This window comes from Talpa europaea, assembly GCF_964194135.1.
Source record: "Talpa europaea genome assembly, chromosome: X".
NCBI lineage: Eukaryota > Metazoa > Chordata > Mammalia > Eulipotyphla > Talpidae > Talpa > Talpa europaea.
In genome coordinates this window covers 36,230,649-36,249,514 of record NC_140081.1, presented here as the reverse complement: position 1 = coordinate 36,249,514, position 18,866 = coordinate 36,230,649, and the positions used below count along the sequence as shown (strand labels likewise).

The window sequence follows — 18,866 nt, the reverse complement described above, 5'->3', positions numbered from 1 at the left end:
AGAGTTTGTGAAGGATAGGCACTAATTCGTCTCTGAATGTTTGGTAGAATTCATTTGTAAATCCATCAGGTCCTGGGCTTTTGTTTTTGGGGAGGTTTTTGATTACCATTTCAATTTCGCTAATTGTAATTGGTCTGTTTAGGTGTTCTATTTCTTCTTTATCTAGCTTTGGGTGATTGTAGAGTTGTAGGAATTTGTCCATCTCCTCTAGATTGTTAAACTTGTTTCCATATAACTGTTCATAGTAGTTACTGATTATTCTTTTGATTTCTGCTGTGTCCGTTGTGATTTCTCCTCTTTCATTGATGATCCTGTTTATTTGTGCTTTCTCCCTTTTTTCCTTTGTGAGCCTGGCTAGGGGTTTGTCTATTTTATTGATTTTTTCAAAGAACCAGCTCTTGGTTTCATTGATCTTTTGGATTGTTTTTTTAGTTTCAATTTCATTTATTTCTGCTTTGGTTTTTATTATTTCTTTTCTTCTACTGGTTTTGGGGTTTTCTTGTTGTTCTTTTTCTAGATCTTTGAGCTTCGAGATTAGGTTGTTTCTTTGCGTTCTTTCTTGTTTCTTGATGTGAGCTTCTATTGCTATATATTTTCCTCTTATTACTGCTTTTGCTGCATCCCATACATTTAGGATATTGGTGTCCTCCTTGTCGTTCAATTCAAAAAATTTTTTAATTTCTTCTTTGATCTCCTCATTAGTCCAATGGTCTTCCAGTAGTGTGGTTTTTAATCTCCATGAGGTAGGAAAGTTCCTTGCCTTCTTTTTATGGTTTATTTCTAGTTTGATGCCTTCATGGTCAGAAAAGATGGTTGATATGATTTCAATCTTGGTGTATCTGTTGATGTTTGTCTTGTGCCCCAGTATGTGATCGATCCTGGAGAATGATCCGTGTGCGCTTGAGAAAAATGTGTACTCCGTTTTTTTGGGGTTTAGTGTTCTATAGATGTCTGTTAAGCCCAATTGCTCTAGGTCTTTATTTAGAGCTTTGGTTTCTTTACTTATTTTTTGTCTTGTTGATCTATCCATTGTTGATAGTGGTGTGTTGAAGTCTCCCACTACGTATGTGTTTTCTCTGATGTCTGTTTTCAGAGAGGACAACAGTTGTCTGATATATTTTGGTGCTCCTTCGTTTGGTGAGTATATGTTAATGAGTGTTATTTCTTCTTGAAGTATTGTCCCCTTGATCATAATGTAGTGACCAGTGGGGTCTCTTTTTATCTTTTTGAGTTTGAAATCTGTTTTATCTGATATAAGTATAGCTGTTCCTGTTTTCTTTTTTGGTCCATTTGCTTGTAGGATTGTTTTCCATCCTTTAACTTTGAGCCTATTTTTATCTTTTGTAGCTAAATGTGTTTCCTGGAGACAGCAAAAGGTTGGGTTTTGTTTCTTAATCCAGGCTGCAACTCTGTGTCTTTTTATTGAAGAGTTTAGTCCATTTACATTTAGAGTTAATATTGATATGTTAACATCTGTATTTGCCATTGTGTTTGTCTTTCCTTTGATTTTATTTATTTATTCTTTTAATAACTTTTTTTTTTTGGCCTTCTTTCATTGTTATTCGTCGCTCTGAGGTTCTGGCTTTAGGACTCCTTGTAGTATTTTTTGGAGTGGGGGTTTAGTTGCAATGAAATTCCGGAGTTTCTGTTTGTCTGGGAAGGTCCATATTCTTTCTTCAAAGAGGAAGGAGAGCTTTGCGGGATAGAGTATTCTTGGTTGGCATCTGTTTTCTTGGAGTCTGTTGACTATGTCCCTCAACTCTCTCCTTGCCCGTAGTGTTTCTTCGGAGAAGTCTGATGTCAGCCTGATTGGTTTTCCTTTGAATGTTATCTGTTTCTTCCCTCTTGCCAGCTTCATTATTTTTTCCTTGTCCTGGATTCTTGGGAGCTTTACTATTATGTGTCTTGCTGTATTTTTCCTTTCGTCGTGGAAGTTTGGTGTTCTTCTTGCTTCTTGTATATCAATTTTCAGCTCCTTCTTCACATTTGGGAAGTTCTCTTCAATTATCTCTTTGAATATTTTCTCTGTTCCTACATCTCTCTCCTCTCCTTCTGGTATTCCTATAACTCTTATATTTCCTTTCCTCATGGAGTCAGATAGTTCCCGAAGTCTTTCTTCGTTCTTTTTCCTTCGTACTTCTCTTTCCTTCTCTGTTTTGGTTCTTTTTATTTCTGTGTCTTCAAGATTACTTATTCGTTCTTCCATTTCATCTATTCTGCTTTCATTGCTTTTCCCAGAATTCTTTAGTTCTTCCATTAATTCTTTGATCTCCTGCATTTCTTTTACTTCCCTCTTTAGGGACTCAATTTCTTTCTTCTGACCATTGTTTTCCCTCTCTAGGGACTCAATTGCATTCTTCTGATCGTTGATTATTTTTCCCTTATCATTGTTTTCCTTTATGACTTCTGTCAGTTTTTTAATCACGGCAATTTTAAATTCTCTTTCTGGAAGGCTCAGAAATTCTTCCAAGTTATTGTCGTTGCAATCTGGGGGCTGGCTTTCTTTTTGTGGTGTGCTTTTTCTCTGGAGAGTTGCTAGGTTGCGTGTGGTTCTTCTCCTCCCTACTGTCTGTTTTCTAATTTGCCGTATGCGTTGGGACACTGTGTTGTTGGGACTTGCCGGCATCTTGGGTGGGCTTCTCTGTTCCCCTCTGGTTCTTCCAGGAGTCATCTGTCAGTTTCAAGCAGCCTTTACTGGAGAAAGGTCCCTGTTCTAAAATGCCGATGTGGGGACACACTCCCCTGTGCGCCTGGTCTGCCCCGGCGATGGGTTCCTGCTCCCCTCTGGGCTTGGACTGCAGGCCAGAGGGGGTCTGGCGTGGGCGAACTTCCCCCGCTCACCTCTGGCTCCTGAGGAAGCCTTCTGCAGGTAGTCTTTACTGAAGAAATATCCCTGTTCTAAAATGGTGATGTGGGACACACTCCCTGCGCTTCTGGTCTCAGGCACACTATTCTGCGCGCCTGGTCTGCCCCGGCTGTGTGTGCTCGCTCTCCCTGTGGGCTCAGACTACTTGTTCAGAAGGGGCCCGGTGTGGGCTAACTCCCCAGCTGGCCACTAGCTCCTTCAGTAGCCTGTGCTGGGGTCAAGTCGCTAGGTGGCACCAGAGATCTCTCCTAGAGCCCTTGGGGAGCTGATTTTCCACCCCGTGGGACAGGGAGCAGAGCGGGGATTGTAGGGTACACCTCAACGGCTTTGGGGTGCTGTGTCTGCCTTGTGCCCCACCGTCGTGGGGAACCCACGCCCCTAATTTCGTGCCCCGGGTCTCAGTTCCAAAGCCCTCAGTTCCAGGACGCGGGCTGTAGCCCAGATCAGTGGCGCGGGAATGGCGCCTTTTGAATCCCGCTCCCCTGCCTGGGCGCCTTGGTCCTGCTCACTCAGGGAGGGCCTCCGCCCGGGTCTCAGTTCCAAAGCCCTCAGTTCCAGGAGGCGGGCTGTAGCCCAGATCAGTGGCGCGGGAATGGCGCCTTTTGAATCCCGCTCCCCTGCCTGGGCACCTTGTTCCTGCTCACTCAGGGAGGGCCTCTGCCGTCTCCCCGCAAGCCTAGGTCGCAGGCGCAGGGCCCTGGGCAGCTGCAATCCGAGCGCCGCTTTCGCGCAAGCTTATGGGGCGGCCGGGGCTGTGTGCTGGTGCTGGTCTCCTCCTGGTGGGCGGGGCTCTCTTTAATGGCGCCTGGAGCTCACCTCCGCGGCGGATCCTGCAGGGTTCGCCTCAGCTCCCGTTCACGGGGTGTGGTGGCTGACATAGTTCCTTTCCACTCACAGTCCCACTTGCTGCATCCGTTTTTCTTGTTGGGCGTTTTGGTTTGTTGTTTCCCTTGTCTCTGCCGGTCGGAGAGTGCCGCCTCTGTGGGCGGGGGAGGGGAGCAGGGTTCTGCGCTTCCCTCCCTTCTCGTCCTCTTTTGTGGCAACTTTCTTCTTTGGGCAGTTTGCTGGAGTCGTCCGTTTATCTTCCGTGTCCCAGTTCTCACTGGGACCTGCCGCTTTTCCTCCCTATTAACTTTTTTTAATGGGAGATCTTACTCGCAGCGTCTCCTCGCCGCCATGTTGCTCTGTTTTGCATATATTTTCTTCCAGTGTCGTTTGTTTTTACATTTTTAAGTATCTTTCACAAAGCAAAAATTTTTATCACTTTTCATCTTTTTTGGGTCATGCATTTGGTGTCATATTTTAATACCTATTGCAGGCATCACAAACTCTTTTCTTCTAAAAATTTTAAAATTTTATATTTTTCATTTAGAATAAATCATCCACATTTAGTTTATTTTTTGTATAAAGTGTGAGGCATTTTCTTTCACTTTGTTTTGCATATGCATGACCAATTGTTTTAACACAGTTTGTTGAAAAGACTGTCCTTTCTTCATTGAATTGTCTTTGTCAGAAATCATTTCTCTATATTTGTGTGGGTCTATTTCTGGACTTTATTCTGTTCAGTGTTTGCAAATAAAACACTGTCTTGATAATCTTTATGCCAAGTCTTAAAATAGGGTTTTGTTTCTTTCAATTTTATTATTTTTTAGTTGTTTTGTCTGTTCTAGCTCCTTTGCCTTTCCATATATGTTTTAGAATACTCTTGTCTATGTCTAACAAAAAAATCCTGTGGATAGTTTTAAAAAATATTTTTTATTGAGTTAATATTGGTATACATTGTTGTATCCATTTTATATTTATATGATTCCCCCTTCAGGTATTGTTGCCATAGTGTGCCCACCACCAAAGAGCCCATAGCCCACCACTATAGACCCTGTGCTCCCTCCTTTCTTTGTTCTTGTCCCTTCCTTTCTCCCTCCTCACCCCCTCTGGTTGCCCCCATTCCACGGTTAGGTTTCAGGGGTTAGTTTTTCAGTTTGGTTTCTCTTACCATTTGTTTTATTTCTCTGTTTTCCACATATAAGTGATACCATCCAGTATTTGTCTTTCTCCTTCTGACTGATTTTGCTTAGTGTTAATCCTTCCAGCTCTATCCATATTGTTCTGAATGGCAAGAGTTTTATCTTTTTTGATAGCTGAGTAGTATTCCATTGTATATATAGTGTACATATACACTACATCTTCTTAATTCATTCATCTGTTTTTGAGCATTTAGTATATTTCCATATCCTGGCTATGGTAAACAGTGCTGCAATGAACATGAGAGCGCAAGTTTCCTTTCAAATTAGTGTTCTTGTGTTCTTCGGAGTGGAATTGCTGGGTTGTGTGGCAGATCCATTTGTAGTCATTTGAGAAACAACTATACCATTTTCCATAGGCGTTGGACCAGTCTACATTTTCACGAGCAGTGTAGTAGGGTTCCTTTTTCTCCACATCCTCACCCACATGTTCCTGGTCTTTTTGATATGGGCCATTCTCACAGGTGTGAGATGGTATCTAATTGTGATTTTGATTTGCATTTCTCTGACGATAAGTGATGATGAACATTTTTTCATGTGCCTCTTGGCCATTTGTATATCTTATTTAGAGGCGTGCCTATTTATTTATTCTTCCCAATTTTTTAAAATTTATTTATTTTATTTTATTTTTTTTTAACAATGAAGGCATAAAGTTTACTCTCAGATACATTTTCATATAGTAAAGTGAAGCAATATTTTAATACATTTATTTGCTTTGTATAACTTAAGTAATTATAAATTACTTGCTTTTATGATCTCTATTTTGAAATCTCCTATAAAGAAATTACATAGTAACGACCTACCCCAAGTTCTTTGTTAATAATAATGCCATTGATTTTACACAGAGTTATACTTCGAAGAATCTGAAGGTGTCTTATTTATTTTTTTAATGTCTTTATTAGCAGTAAAATTTATTTATTTATTTATTTATTTTTATTTTGGGGAAAGGAGGGCTTGGGGTCAAAATAAGGGGGTTGTAATTGTATGGGGAATATGAAAATAATTTATTTATTTTTATTTATACAAGCACTGGGTACAGTCAGAAGTGCGGGAGGGTGAGAGAATTCACCAGAGTCAGAGAGGAGAGCAGAGCAGGCAGACTGACGAAGTACACTGCTGAGGGGAGCAGTGGGCGGCAAGAGAGGTCTGTGTGTCATGTGGGACCCTCACCTGGCAGCCGGGGATCGAACCAGCACTGCAGAGGCTGCTTCGCAACCCAGCGCTCAACTGCTGCGCCACCCAGGAGTCCCTCTTCCCAATTTTTAATTGGTTTTTCTTTTTGTAGAAGTGTATGAGTTCTTTGTAAATCTTGGATTTCAGTTGCTTCTCAGTTGTATGGTGTACGAATATTTTTTCCCATTTAGTGTGATATATTTTTGTTTTGGTTAAGTTTCTTTTGCTGTGCAAAAGCTTTTTAGTTTTATGTAGTCCCATTTGTTTATGTTCTTATTTTCCATACCACTGGAGACAAATCCACAGATATATTCCTAAAGCATATGTTGTGAAATATGAGTATGGCTGTTCCTGCCTTATTTTGAGTCTTACTTGTTTGTCAGATTGTTTTCCAACCCTTCACTTGTAGTTTATATTTATCTTTGGAGCTTAGGTGTGTTTCCTGGAGACAGCAGAAAGTTGGGTTCTGTTGTTGAGCCATCCAGACTCTCTGCCTTTTAATTGGTGAGTTCAGTCTGTTTACTTTTACAGTGATTACTGATGAAAGAAAATATGTTGCTGTCATTTTGTCCTTATCTTTTGTGGTTTTATATATTTCTTTGTTCAGTTTTTGTATCTATTCCTCCCTTGGGTTTAGATACAAGAACTCCTTTCAGTATTTGTTGGAGGGGTTGTTTAGTGTTTGCAAGCTCCTTCAGTTTCTGTTTGTCTATAAAACCTTTATTATCGCCCTCATATATTTATTTATTTATTTATTATTTATTTTTTACATTGTTGTTCATTTTTAAACAATATTTGCTTCCCCAACCCCCTCAGGTGTAGTCCCCATAGAATTTCCTTCACCAATGCACCTGTGCACCATCACCAGAGTCCTCTCTGCCCCTCCCTCCCTCCCTTTGATCCCTCTCCCTCCGCCTCCCCTGCAGTATGTCTCTGATTTATAATTGTCTGGTTTTGCTTTGTTTTATTTTGTACTGTTACTATTCTTTTACACTGATGTTTTATTTGGTTCCCCTATATTCCTGCTATAAGTGAAACCATCTGATATGTTTCTTTTTCCTCCTGTCTTATTTCACTGAGCATAATTCCCTTTAACTCCATCCACGTTGCTGCGAATGGCATGAATTTATCTTTTTTGATTGCTGAATAGTATTCCATTGTGTATATATACCACATCTTTTTGATCCAGTAATCTATTTTTGGGCATTTGGGTTGTTTCCAGGTTTTGCCTATTGTAAATAGTGCTGCAATAAACATAGGGTTACAGGTGTTCTTTTGGATCAGTGTTTTTGTGTCTTTTGGGTAGACAGTCTTGCAAAGATACAGTATTCTTGGCTGGCAGCTCTTAAGTATTTGGAACACATCATTCGATTCTCTCCTTGCCCATAGTGTTTATTCAGAAAAGGCCAATGGTAGCCTGATCAGGGTAACTTTATAGGTTATCTGCTTCATCCCCTTGCCAGCTTAGTATTCTTTCTTTGTGTTGTACTCGTGAAAGTTTTACCACTAAATGTTTTGGTTTATATATCGTTTTGTTTAGGTATCCTGGGATTCTTCTACTTTCTGGATTTGTGAACCTTCTCAAGGTTCAGGAAATTTAACTCCATTTTTTCTTTAAATTTTCTGCTCTCTCACTCTCTCTTTACCCTCTGTTATCCCCAATATTCTTGTATTTCCTTTCATCATGGAGTCAGATAATTCTCAGAGTGTTTCTTCATTTTTTTTAACCTTGTTTCTCTTTCCTTCTCTACCCAGATTCTCTGTTCGTTCACATTTTCAAGTACACTGGTACATTCTTCCATTTGGTCTATTCTACTTCTATAACTTTCTCTTGTACTTCTCATCTCCTCTAATATTCTTTTTTTTTTAAAGATTTATTTATTTATTTGTTTGTTTGTTTATGCAAGCACTGGGTACAGTCAGAAGTGCGGGAGTGCGAGAGAATTCACCAGAGCCAGAGCTGGGAGCAGAACAGGCAGACTGAGGAAATGCACTGCTGAGGGGAGTAGTGGGTGTGGCAGGAGAGGTCTGTCACACCATGTGGGACCCTCGCTGGTGGCCAGGGATCAAACTGGTGCTGCAGAGGCTGCAGGCAGCTTTGCAGCCCAGTGCTCAACCACTGTGCCACAAGGGGAGGCCCCTAATATTCTTTTTATATCCTGAATCTCCATTTTTTTTTCCCTTAGCTAGAACTTCAATTTTGGTCTTATGTTCATTGATCTTATGTTTCATGACATTTATTTGTTTTTCTGCATTTTCTTTGTGATCTACCCAGTCTTTAATTTTCTTCATCACAGCAATATTGAATTTGGCATCTGATAAGAAGACTACCTCTTCCATTTCTTTCTGATTTGGTTTTGGATATTTTGTTACCTTGAGGACTGGTGTGGCCACTTGATGTGTTTTTCCTTCTCTCATTGTTAGTTTTCGTGTTGCTCAGATGTGGGTGTAACTTCTGCTCCTCTTCCCAAGCTGGCCTGGGTTCTTATCAGGGCTAATAACTCCCCTGACTCTGGGTGCAGTGCTCAGTGTTTATAGCTAGGAATGCTGAAGCTTTCTCCTTCTCTGAGGCCTGACAGATTATGCTCACCTGGTTTTTTGTGGAATAACATGGGTGTGGCTGTTTGTGATGACAGTGGTGCCAGGGTGGGGGGTGCAGGATCTCCCTCCTTCTCCAAGGCCAGACAGGTGCTCACCTAACATCATCCCAAAGAGTAGCAGGGGAACTGGCTGTGATGGCAGTGGTGGCTGGGAGATGCTGGCACTTCTTGTTCCTCTGACAAGGTTCTTTAATGATGTCCTGCAGAGTTTTTAGTTCTAATTCTTAGAAATATACTGATAAATTTCAAATCCATGAATAAGCTAAGTCTCTCCATTTATTTATGTCGTCTTTGATTTCTTTCATCAGTGTTTTTTAGTTTTCCACATGAAGGTCCTATATGATTGTTTTTGCGGTTTGGCCTTATATACTACAACCCTTCTAAACTCACTAGGAATTTTTTGATAGAACTCTTGTTATTTTTTTGCATAGATGATCATGTTGTTTATGAATAGGGACAGATTTATTCCTTCCTTTTCCAATCTGTATTCCCCCCTCCCATTTTATTTGAATAATTTAAACTTTGTTGGTAATTTTTCTGTCGCCATCTTATAAATTCTCATGCTCCACATAGAAAAAAATTTTCTTAGCTCATTGGACTATCTAAAATTTTCAGACAATGTTGAATAGGATTACTGAGAGTAAATATCCTTGTCTTATTACTGCTACTCAGGGAAAGCATTCACTCATCAAGTATGACATTAGTTATCGATTTTATTTTATTTATATTTTTGGAAATTATAACTTTTTATTTTTTTATTTTTATATTCCCCATACAATTGCACCCCCTTATTATGACCCCTGTCTCTCCTTTCCCCAACCCCCGTAATGTGTTTCTGGTTTATAGTTGTTTGTTGATTTTGATTTTTTCTTTCTTATAGTTATTCTTTTTCCTGGTCCCTTATTTAGGTTTTCTAGATGCCTGCTATGAGTGAGATCATCCGGTATTTTTCTTTTTCTTTCTGGCTTATTTCGCTGAGCATGATCCCGTCCAGCTCCATTCATGTTGCTGAAAATTGCATGAGTTTATCTTTCTTGAATGCTGAGTAATATTCCATTGTGTATATGTACCACATCTTATTGATCCAGAAATCTATTTTTGGGCATTTGGGTTGTTTTCAAAGCTTAGCTATTGTAAATAGTGCTGCTATAAACATAGGGGTGCAGGTGCCCTTTGGAATTAATGTTTCTGTGTCCTTTGGGTAAATACCTAGGAGTGGAATTGCTGAATCATATGGAAGCTCTATCTTTAGTAGGTTGAGGAATCTCCACCCAGCTTTCCTTATTGGTTGGACCAGTTTGCACTCCCACCAGCAGTGCAGGAGTGTTCCTTTTTCTCCACATCCTTGCCAACATTTGTTGTTGCTAGTTTTTTTTAAATGTGCCATTCTCTCTGGTGTAAGATGGTATCTCATTGTAGTTTTGATTTGCATTTCCCTGATTACAAGTGATGTTGAACAATTTCTCATATGCCTGTTGGCCATTTGCATCTCCTCTTTGGAGAAGTTTCTTTTTAGCTCTTCTGCCCATTTTTTGACTGGATTGTTTTCTTTGTTTTTGTTGAGTCTCATCAGCTCTTTGTAGATTTTTGTGATTAGTCCTTTATCATTAGTGTTGGGTGCAAACATTTTCTCCCAGTCAGTGGGGTTTCTGTTTGTTTTGGTTTTTATCCCTTGAAGTGCAGAAGACCTTTAATTTGATGTAGTCCCAGCTGTTGATCTTTGCATTCACTATCACTGCTTTTGGTGATGTGTCTGTAAAGATGTCTTTGAGGTGCATGTCATGTGTATTTCGCCTATATTTTCTTCTATATTTTTTATGGTTTCAGGTCTTATGTCTAGTTCTTTAATCCATTTTGAGTGGGTTTTTTGCATGGCATGAGGCAGTATTCAAGCTTCATTCTTTTGCATGTAGTGACCCAGTTTTCCCAGCACCAATTATTGAACAAACTTTCTTTGCTCCAGTGCGTATTCTTTGCTCCTTTGTCAAATAATAGTTGCCTGTAAATCTGTGGGTTTATTTCTGGGTTTTCTATTCGATTCCATTCGTCTGTGTGTCTGTTCTTGTTCCAATACCATGCAGTTTTGATGATTATGGCTTTGTAGTATAGCCTGAAATCTGGGAGTGTGATGCCTCCATTTCTGAATGTTCGGTAGAATTCATTCGTAAATCCATCAGGTCCTGGGCTTTTGTTTTTGGAGAGGTTTTTGATTACCATTTCAATTTCCCTGCTTGTAATTGGTCTGTTTAGGTGTTCTATTTCTTCTTTATCTAGCTTTGTGTGATTGTAGAGTTGTAGGAATTTGTCCATCTCTTCTAGATTATTGAACTTGTTTGCATGTAACTGTTCAAAGTAGTTTCTGATTATTCTTTTGATTTCTGCTGTGTCTGTTGTGATTTCTCCTCTTTCATTCGTGATCCTGTTTATTTGTGCTTTCTCTCGTTTTTCCTTTGTGAGCCTGGCTAGGGGTTTGTCTATTTTATTTATTTTTTTGAAGAACCAGCTTTTGGTTTCATTGATCTTTTGGATTTTTTTAAATTTTGGTTTCATTTGTTTCTGCTTTGATTTTTATTGTTTCTTTTCTTCTACTGGTTTTGGTTTTTGTTGTTGTTGTTCTTTTTCTAGTCCTTTGAGCTTTGAGATTAGGTTGTTTCTTTGAGTTCTTTCTTGTTTCTTGATGTGAGCCTCTATTGCAATATATTTTCCTCTTATTACTGCTTTTGCTGCATCACATATGTTTAGGAAATTGGTGTCCTCCTTGTCATGCAACTCAAAGTTGTTTTTTTTTTTTTAAGATTTATTTATTTATTTATACAAGAACCAGGGTACAGAGCAGATGTGGGGGAGGGCGAGAGGATTCACCAGAGACAGAGTGGGGAACAGAACAGGCAGATAGATGAAATAAACTGCTGCGGGGATCAGCAGGCATGACAGGAGAGGTTTGCTCCACCATGTGGGACCCTCGCCGCCCAGCCGGGATCGAACCAGCACTGATGAGGCTGCAGACAGCTTCACAGCATGGTGCTCAACCGTCTGCGCCACCAGGGGAGGCATCAACTCAAAGTATTTTTTAATTATTCTTTGATCTCCTCATTAGTCCAGTGGTCTTCCAGTAGTGCGGGTTTCAGTCTCCATGAGGTAGAAGAGTTCCTTGCCTTCTTTTTATGGTTTATTTCTAGTTTGATGGCTTCATGGTCAGAGAAGATGGTTGGTATGATTTCAGTCTTGGTGTATCTGTTGATGTTTGTCTTTTGTCCCAGTATGTGATCAATCCTGGAGAATGATCTAGGTGCACTTGAGAAAAATGTATACTCAGATTTTTTTGTGTTTAGTGTTCTATAGATATCTTTTAAGTCCATGAGATCTAGATCCTTATTTAGAGCTTTAGTGTCTTTACTTATTTTTTGTCTCGTTGATGTATCCATTGTTGATAGTGGTGTGTTGAAGTCTTCTACTACATATGTGTTTTCTCTGATGTCTGTTTTCATAGATGATAGTAGTTGTCTGATATATTTTGGTGTTCCTTCATTTGGTGAGTATATGTTAATGAGTGTTATTTCTTCTTGAAGTATTGTCCCCTTGATCATAATGTAGTGACCGTTGGGGTCTCTTTTTACCTTTTTGTGTTTGAAGTCTGTTTTATCTGATATAAGTATAGCTGTTCCTGCCTTCTTTTTTGGTCCGTTTGCTTGTAGGATTGTTTTCCATCCTTTTACTTTTAGTCTATTTTTATCTTTTGTAGTTAAATGTATTTCCTGGAGACAGCAAAAGGTTTGGTTTTGTTTCTTAATCCAGCCTGCAAATCTGTGTCTTTTTATTGAAGAGTTTAGTCCTTTCACATTTAGAGTTAATATTGATATGTTGGTGTCTGTATTTGCCATTTTGTTTGTCTTTCCTCTGATTTTGTTTATTCTTTTAACAACTTTTTTGGGCCTAGTTTTGTTTTTATTCATCCCTCTGTTGGTTCTGGCTTTAGGATTCCAGAGTTTTGGAGTGGGAGTTTAGTCGTAATGAAATTCCAGAGTTTCTGTTTGTCTGGGAAGCTCCTTATTCTTTCTTCATAGAGGAAGGAGAGCTTTGCAGGATAGAGTATTCTTGTTTGGCATTTTTGTCTTGGAGTCTGTTGACTATGTCCCTCCACTCTCTCCTTGCCCGTAGTGTTTCTTCTGAGAAGTCTCATGTCGGTCTGTTTGGTTTTCCTTTGTATGTTATCTGTTTCTTCCCTCTTGTCAGCTTCATTATTTTTTCCTTGTCTTGGATTCTTGGGAGCTTTACTGTTATGTGGCTTGATGTATTTTTCCTTTCATCATAGTAGTTTAGTGTTCTTCTTGCTTCTTGTATGTCTATTTTCAGCTCCTTCTTCATGTTTGGGAAGTTCTCTTCAATTATCTCTTTGAATATGTTCTCTGTTCCTAGGTCTCTCTCCTCTCCTCCTGGGATTCCTATAACTCTTATATTTCCTTTCCTCATAGAGTCAGATAATTCCCGAAGTCTTTCTTTAATCATTTTCATTCGTACTTCTCTTTCCTTTTCTGTTTTGGTTCTTTTTATTTCTGTGGCTTCAAGAGTGCTTATTTATTCTTCTCTTTCATTTATTCTGTTTTCATTGCTTTTCCCAGGGTTCTTTAGCTCTTCCATTAATCCTTTGATCTCCTGCATTTCCTTCACTTCCCTCTTTAGGGACTCAATTTCATTCTTCTCATCGTTGTTTACCTTAATGACTTCTGTCAGTTTTTTTTAATCACAGCAGTTTTAAATTCTCTTTCTGGAAGGCTCAGAAGTTCTTCCAAGTCACTGTTGTCGCAATCTGGTGAGTGGTTTTCTTTTTGTGCTATGTCTTTTTCCTGAGGATTTGCTTGGTTGCATGTAGTTTTTCTTTTCCCTGCTGCTTGTTTTCTAATTTGTCGTATGTATTGGGACACTGTGTCGCTGGTATTGGCCAGCATCTTTTTGGTGTGCTCTTTCTGGGATGTCGGAAACTAGTGGTCCAATCAAGTCAAAGACTGCTATGTCTGATTTCCGGTAGGGCAGGTACTGTGATTATGTTAGTGGTCACTGTCACAGACAGTCTCCTCCCTCTGTATTTGTTTAATTCCAAGGAGGGTCTTATGGTCCCGCAGTCTTCCCTGTGTTGGCACGATCACCCACTGGGCTCCATATCACTGATCCCCCTCTGGGCTCAGACTGGTGGCCAGACCGGGCCTTGCTTGTGGGGGATTTTCAACTCACAGGCTTGTGGGTCTTTTCAGCTCACCTCTGGCTCTGGGCGCAGCCCTTTCCCAGCTCCACACAGTCTAGATGTGTTGTGAACACACCAAAGGCCCCAGATCTAAGATGGGGAGTCGGGAGGGCACTTCCAGTCAGCCTGTGGTTTGCCCCAGTGCTGACTGGATCCCTCGCTGGGCTCTGTTGGCTAGATGGGGATTGGCTTGTGGGGCTTTTCAGCTCACCGCTGGCTGGGAGCACAGCCCTTTTCCAACTCCACACAGTCTAAGCGTTTTACAGACACACAAAATGTCACTGATCTAAAATGGCCAGTCAGAACAGCACTTCCATGCACCCTCAATCTGCCCCGGTGCTGATTGGATCCCCCTCTGGGCTCAGATGGCCAGATGGGGACAGGCTTGTGGGGGCTTTTCAGTTCACCTCTGTGGGCACAGCCCTTTCCCAGCTCCATGCAGTCTAGGTGTGTTGCAGACACACTCTCTGTAATATTTAGTACCTGATTGAGCCACCCTTCTTTATTGTCTGGGACCAAGCAGCATGTTGTATCACAAACCAGGAGTAATCTGAAACTGGTCTCTGTGAACAGAGGGCAAGGAGAGACTGAAGGAAAAGGCAGACCACTCCATATTGGTAGGTGGCAGTTTTAATAATTAATTTAGAAGCCTTGTCCTTCCCAACCTCCATCTTTAAAATTTGATATAGAGGCTTTAACTGGGTTTACGCATGTGCACTATCCAGATTTTTTTTTCATCTCAGCAAATGTTCTTGGGCAGTTTCTATGAGCTAGAAAGGCAAGTGGAACCTACATTCCCCATGGTACAGGAGTGGGGTGAGGATCATTATTGCCCATGTCCAGCTCCCAGGTCAACACAGCAAGAGGACAGGGAGAGAAAAAGCATCAGAAGTTCACTCTACTCTTGAGACCATTGATCTCTGAATGGAAAGGAATATTTCTGTTATTCAGAGTTTTAGTTTCTTGCTTATATTTTTTTTTGATATTTAAATCATTGTCTTTTCAAGTGCCATTCCTGCTATCATCCTTCTAATTCTCTCTTCCTCCTTTATTGAATGTTAACTGTATCAGCTCCTACTGTGTCCACAGCATCTAGAGTGCTGTGAGGAGCCCATCATTTTCTTTCACTTTAGGAATTCTTACCCTTATGACAGAATTGCTCATTCATTTTATTGATTTTCACTGGATTTTCAGCTCTTTGTATTAGACAATTAGCAAGGGACTCACCCATGAAGAAATTGACATGTTTCATAGGGACAGATGCTAGTGCAATAGGGAATAGATGGAGAATAAATTTTCTTTTCAAATTTTTTTAGTGTGATAAAATACATAGGACATAAAATTTACCTTCTTACCCACCTTGAAGTGTACAGTTCAGTGGTATTAAATACTTTCATAATGTTGTGCAGCCATCACCACCATGCATCTTCATGATTCTTTTCACCTTGTAAAACTGAAATTCTCTACCCATTAAATGGTAACTTCCCATTTCCCTCTCCCTACCCATGCCACCATTCTAACTTCTGTCTCTCTGATTTTATAAGTGGAATCATACAGTATTTATCTTTTTCCACTTATAATATCCTTAAGGTTCATCCATGTTGTAGCATGTATCACAGTATCATTCCTTTTAATGAGTGACTAATATTCCATTGTATATAGATAGAAGAAAAATTTCTAAGTACTCAGTTAAGTGGTGAATATTTTTAATATTACATATTTTGCTTCCCTTGTAGTCTCATGTATTTTGGAACTCAGATAATGACTCTTCTTATTAATAAGGGTTCCTTTTCATTTAAAAATTTAAAAGTTGAGGCTTTGCCCCTAATTCTACCCTGAATGGTTTACAATGTTTTCTCGTCTCTTTCGTAAGTGTGCTTTTATGTGGTAGCCATCTCAGTGTAAAAATTAACCTTTTTTTTCACTTAACATATGTCTTAAACTTTTTCTTATTGTTGCTTTTTAATTTTAATAAACATTTTTTGACAGTTGCAGAATTATGAGGACAGTTATTTTAAAGAAAACATACAAAAACTTACATAGCATCAAAATATAGAATTCTACTCTGCTACCTTGTGGCCTCTGTGAATCTGTACAAGAGTAGGAATTTATTAAATATAGATGTACATCAACCACTGAACGAATGTCTATAAGAAAAGTCCCTTGCTGGCCACTAGGATATAAATGTTAACAAACCTGTCTCTTTTCCCACAGAACTTGAAGTTAAATGGGAGAGATAGAAGCAAATAAATAATACAAAGAAGAAAAAAATCATGGAGGATCAAGCAGGAAAGGGTGGTCAGGAAGAGTTTTATAGCAATGCCCTATGAGGAAAGAGTAAATGTTTACCATCAGTGCATAGAACAGAGTGGTAAAATGAGGGGAGTATATATAATATAGTATTTCAGGGAATTATGTTATAACCTACACTCATTGACATTGAACAGTTCACAAAATATATCATTAAGTGCAAAAAAGCAGATTGAAGAGCAATATAATGACATTGATGTGAAAAAATTAAGCCATTCGTGTGTGTGTGTATGTATATGTGTATTTATGTGTGTGTATGTTTATAAACACAGCAAAAGTTATGGCAGTACTTACACCAAATTAGTAACATTGGTCACCTCTGGAAAATGGGTGGAGAGGTAGAGTAATAAGGGAAGACTCTGTTTATGGCTTGTACGTTTTGATAGGTTATTTTTAATTATTATGTGTGTTATTAAATATAATGAGGAAATAATGAATGCATAATAAATGAAGCCAAGGGACCATTGTTCTACTATGTAGTTATCATTCTGTAAGTCAGTAATTTGTAAAACTTTTTTGGATTTTTTCCAAACATTGATATTAATCTGGGATGTCATATAGATCCTGGGATGTTAGCAATTAAAAATTGAGAGGTAAGATGTTAAATTTTCCTGCTTTTTGATTATGTATTTTTTTTTCTATAAGAAACTAATAGTTGTTATAGTTAGTAAATGGGGTTTTTGTTTTGTCTTGTTTTTTCAGAAAATACTGAACACTGGAACAGGAAAGGGTGGTCAGGAAAGATCCCCATATATGGTGAATTGGGCACTCTCATGCATAAATGATGAGATTATAACTTGAATCATTTGTTTTGGAGAGAGATTTGGTATCACATGTAAAGAGTCTATGAAAATGATCACAACTTTTGACCTAGTAATTCTGCTTCTAAGAATTTGCCCTATAAAATAAACTTAGAAAATCATGTAAAAATATTATCAGAGCATTATTTATAATGAGGAATTAAAAATGACTTTAATTCTTATATTCCATTTGATGAAATATTATAAAAGTCATAAATATGTTCAAGAGGATTATTAAATTACATTAGAAAAGACTTGATAAGAAAAAGCCCTTTCTCATTTAGCTGTAACCTCACAGAGGTGTAGACTATTTTTACTTCTATTGCTGTGATTAGTTTTGCTTGTATTTAAATTTATATGTACTCTTTTGTTTCTCTTTTTTTCACTCAGTATAGCATTTGAGATTTATCCATATTGGTGTGTGTATCGGTACTTTTTATTGCTACATAGTTATTCCAGTATATGAATATAACACAATTTATCCATTTCTTTATTGATAGACATTTGTTTCCAGTTTGGGGCTATTATGAATAAAGCATACTTGTTCATATCTCTTGGTGAACATATGTACTAATTTCTCCTAGGTACTTATTTAGGACTAGGATTGCTGTACCATATGGTGAATATATGTCTAACTTTATAAGAAACTGTCAAGGTAGTTCCCACACCATCCCAGTATGCAGTCCCACCAGCAATGAATAGAATTCCAGTTAATCCATATTCTTGCCAATGCTTGATATTTATAATCTAATTGTAACCATTTTGGTCAATAGATAGTGATTTTACCTTGTGTTTTTTATTTATGTTTCAGTGCTTTTGGTTTTATTGTTCATACCATTTGAATTAATAATTCCAATTTTGAGACATTTTCCAAAAGGCATAATCTGAGATACTGCTGCATACCTTATAATAGCCAAATGTGGGAAATAACCTAAATGTCAGGTATAAGGACAATGGTTACATAATTTATGATACATTTATAATGATAAAATATACAATTATTCAAAATTATCTAAAATAAAAGGACATAAAATTGTACTAAGGACATGATATCAACTGTAGAAAAATATGTATATTAAAATAGACCAGCTAAATTGGACATTTGGTGGTGGGTGTGGTGTGAAAAAAAAATGTATGCCTGAAACCTATACAGTGTTGTAAAGTTACCTAAATAAAAAGAAAAAAAAAACTTTAAAAATGAAATAGACCAGGTTTACTTCAAAGAAAGTTCTTTGTTTCTTTTTTTCCCCACTGTAATTGTATTACATTGGTTTACAGCACTGTATGTGATTTAGGGGAATAGTTTCACACCTCTTCAGATGTATGTTACCACACAACACTCACCACCAAAGTAGCCACATAGCATTAGGCCCCCTCTCCCTTCTTCCCTACCTCTACTTTCCCCCTCTATTAACCTCAGTTCTCAGGTCATGTTTCTAGGGTTTGTTTTGGTTTAGTTTTGTCAATTCCTTTGTTTTGTTTCTCTACAACTCACATCAGTGAACTCATCCAGTGTTTGCCTTTCTCCTTCTAACTTATTTCACAAAGTATAACCACCTCCAGTCCCATCCTAATTGTTGCAAATGGCAAGGTTTCTTATCTTTTTATAGTTGAGTAGTGTTTCACTGTGTATATATACCATGTCTTCCTAATCCACTCCTCTGTTCTTGGGCACTTAGGTTGTTTCCATAACTTTGCTATTGTAAATAGTGCTGCAGTAAACACAGGAGGCCATATATAACTTTAAATTAGTGTTTTATGTTCTTTGGATAAATACCAAGGAGTGGATTTCTGGATCATATGGTATATCAATTTTTAATCTTTTGAGAAATCTCCATGCAGTTTTCCATTAGGGCT

General features: G+C 38.6%; 1 protein-coding gene across 1 annotated transcript in view; it reads left to right on the top strand.

The window, feature by feature from the left end:
* Nucleotides 1-18,866, top strand: part of FAM120C (family with sequence similarity 120 member C) — a gene marked incomplete at both ends in the record, with an annotated part of 114,983 nt that overhangs the window by 35,904 nt on the left and 60,213 nt on the right. The window lies entirely within an intron of this gene.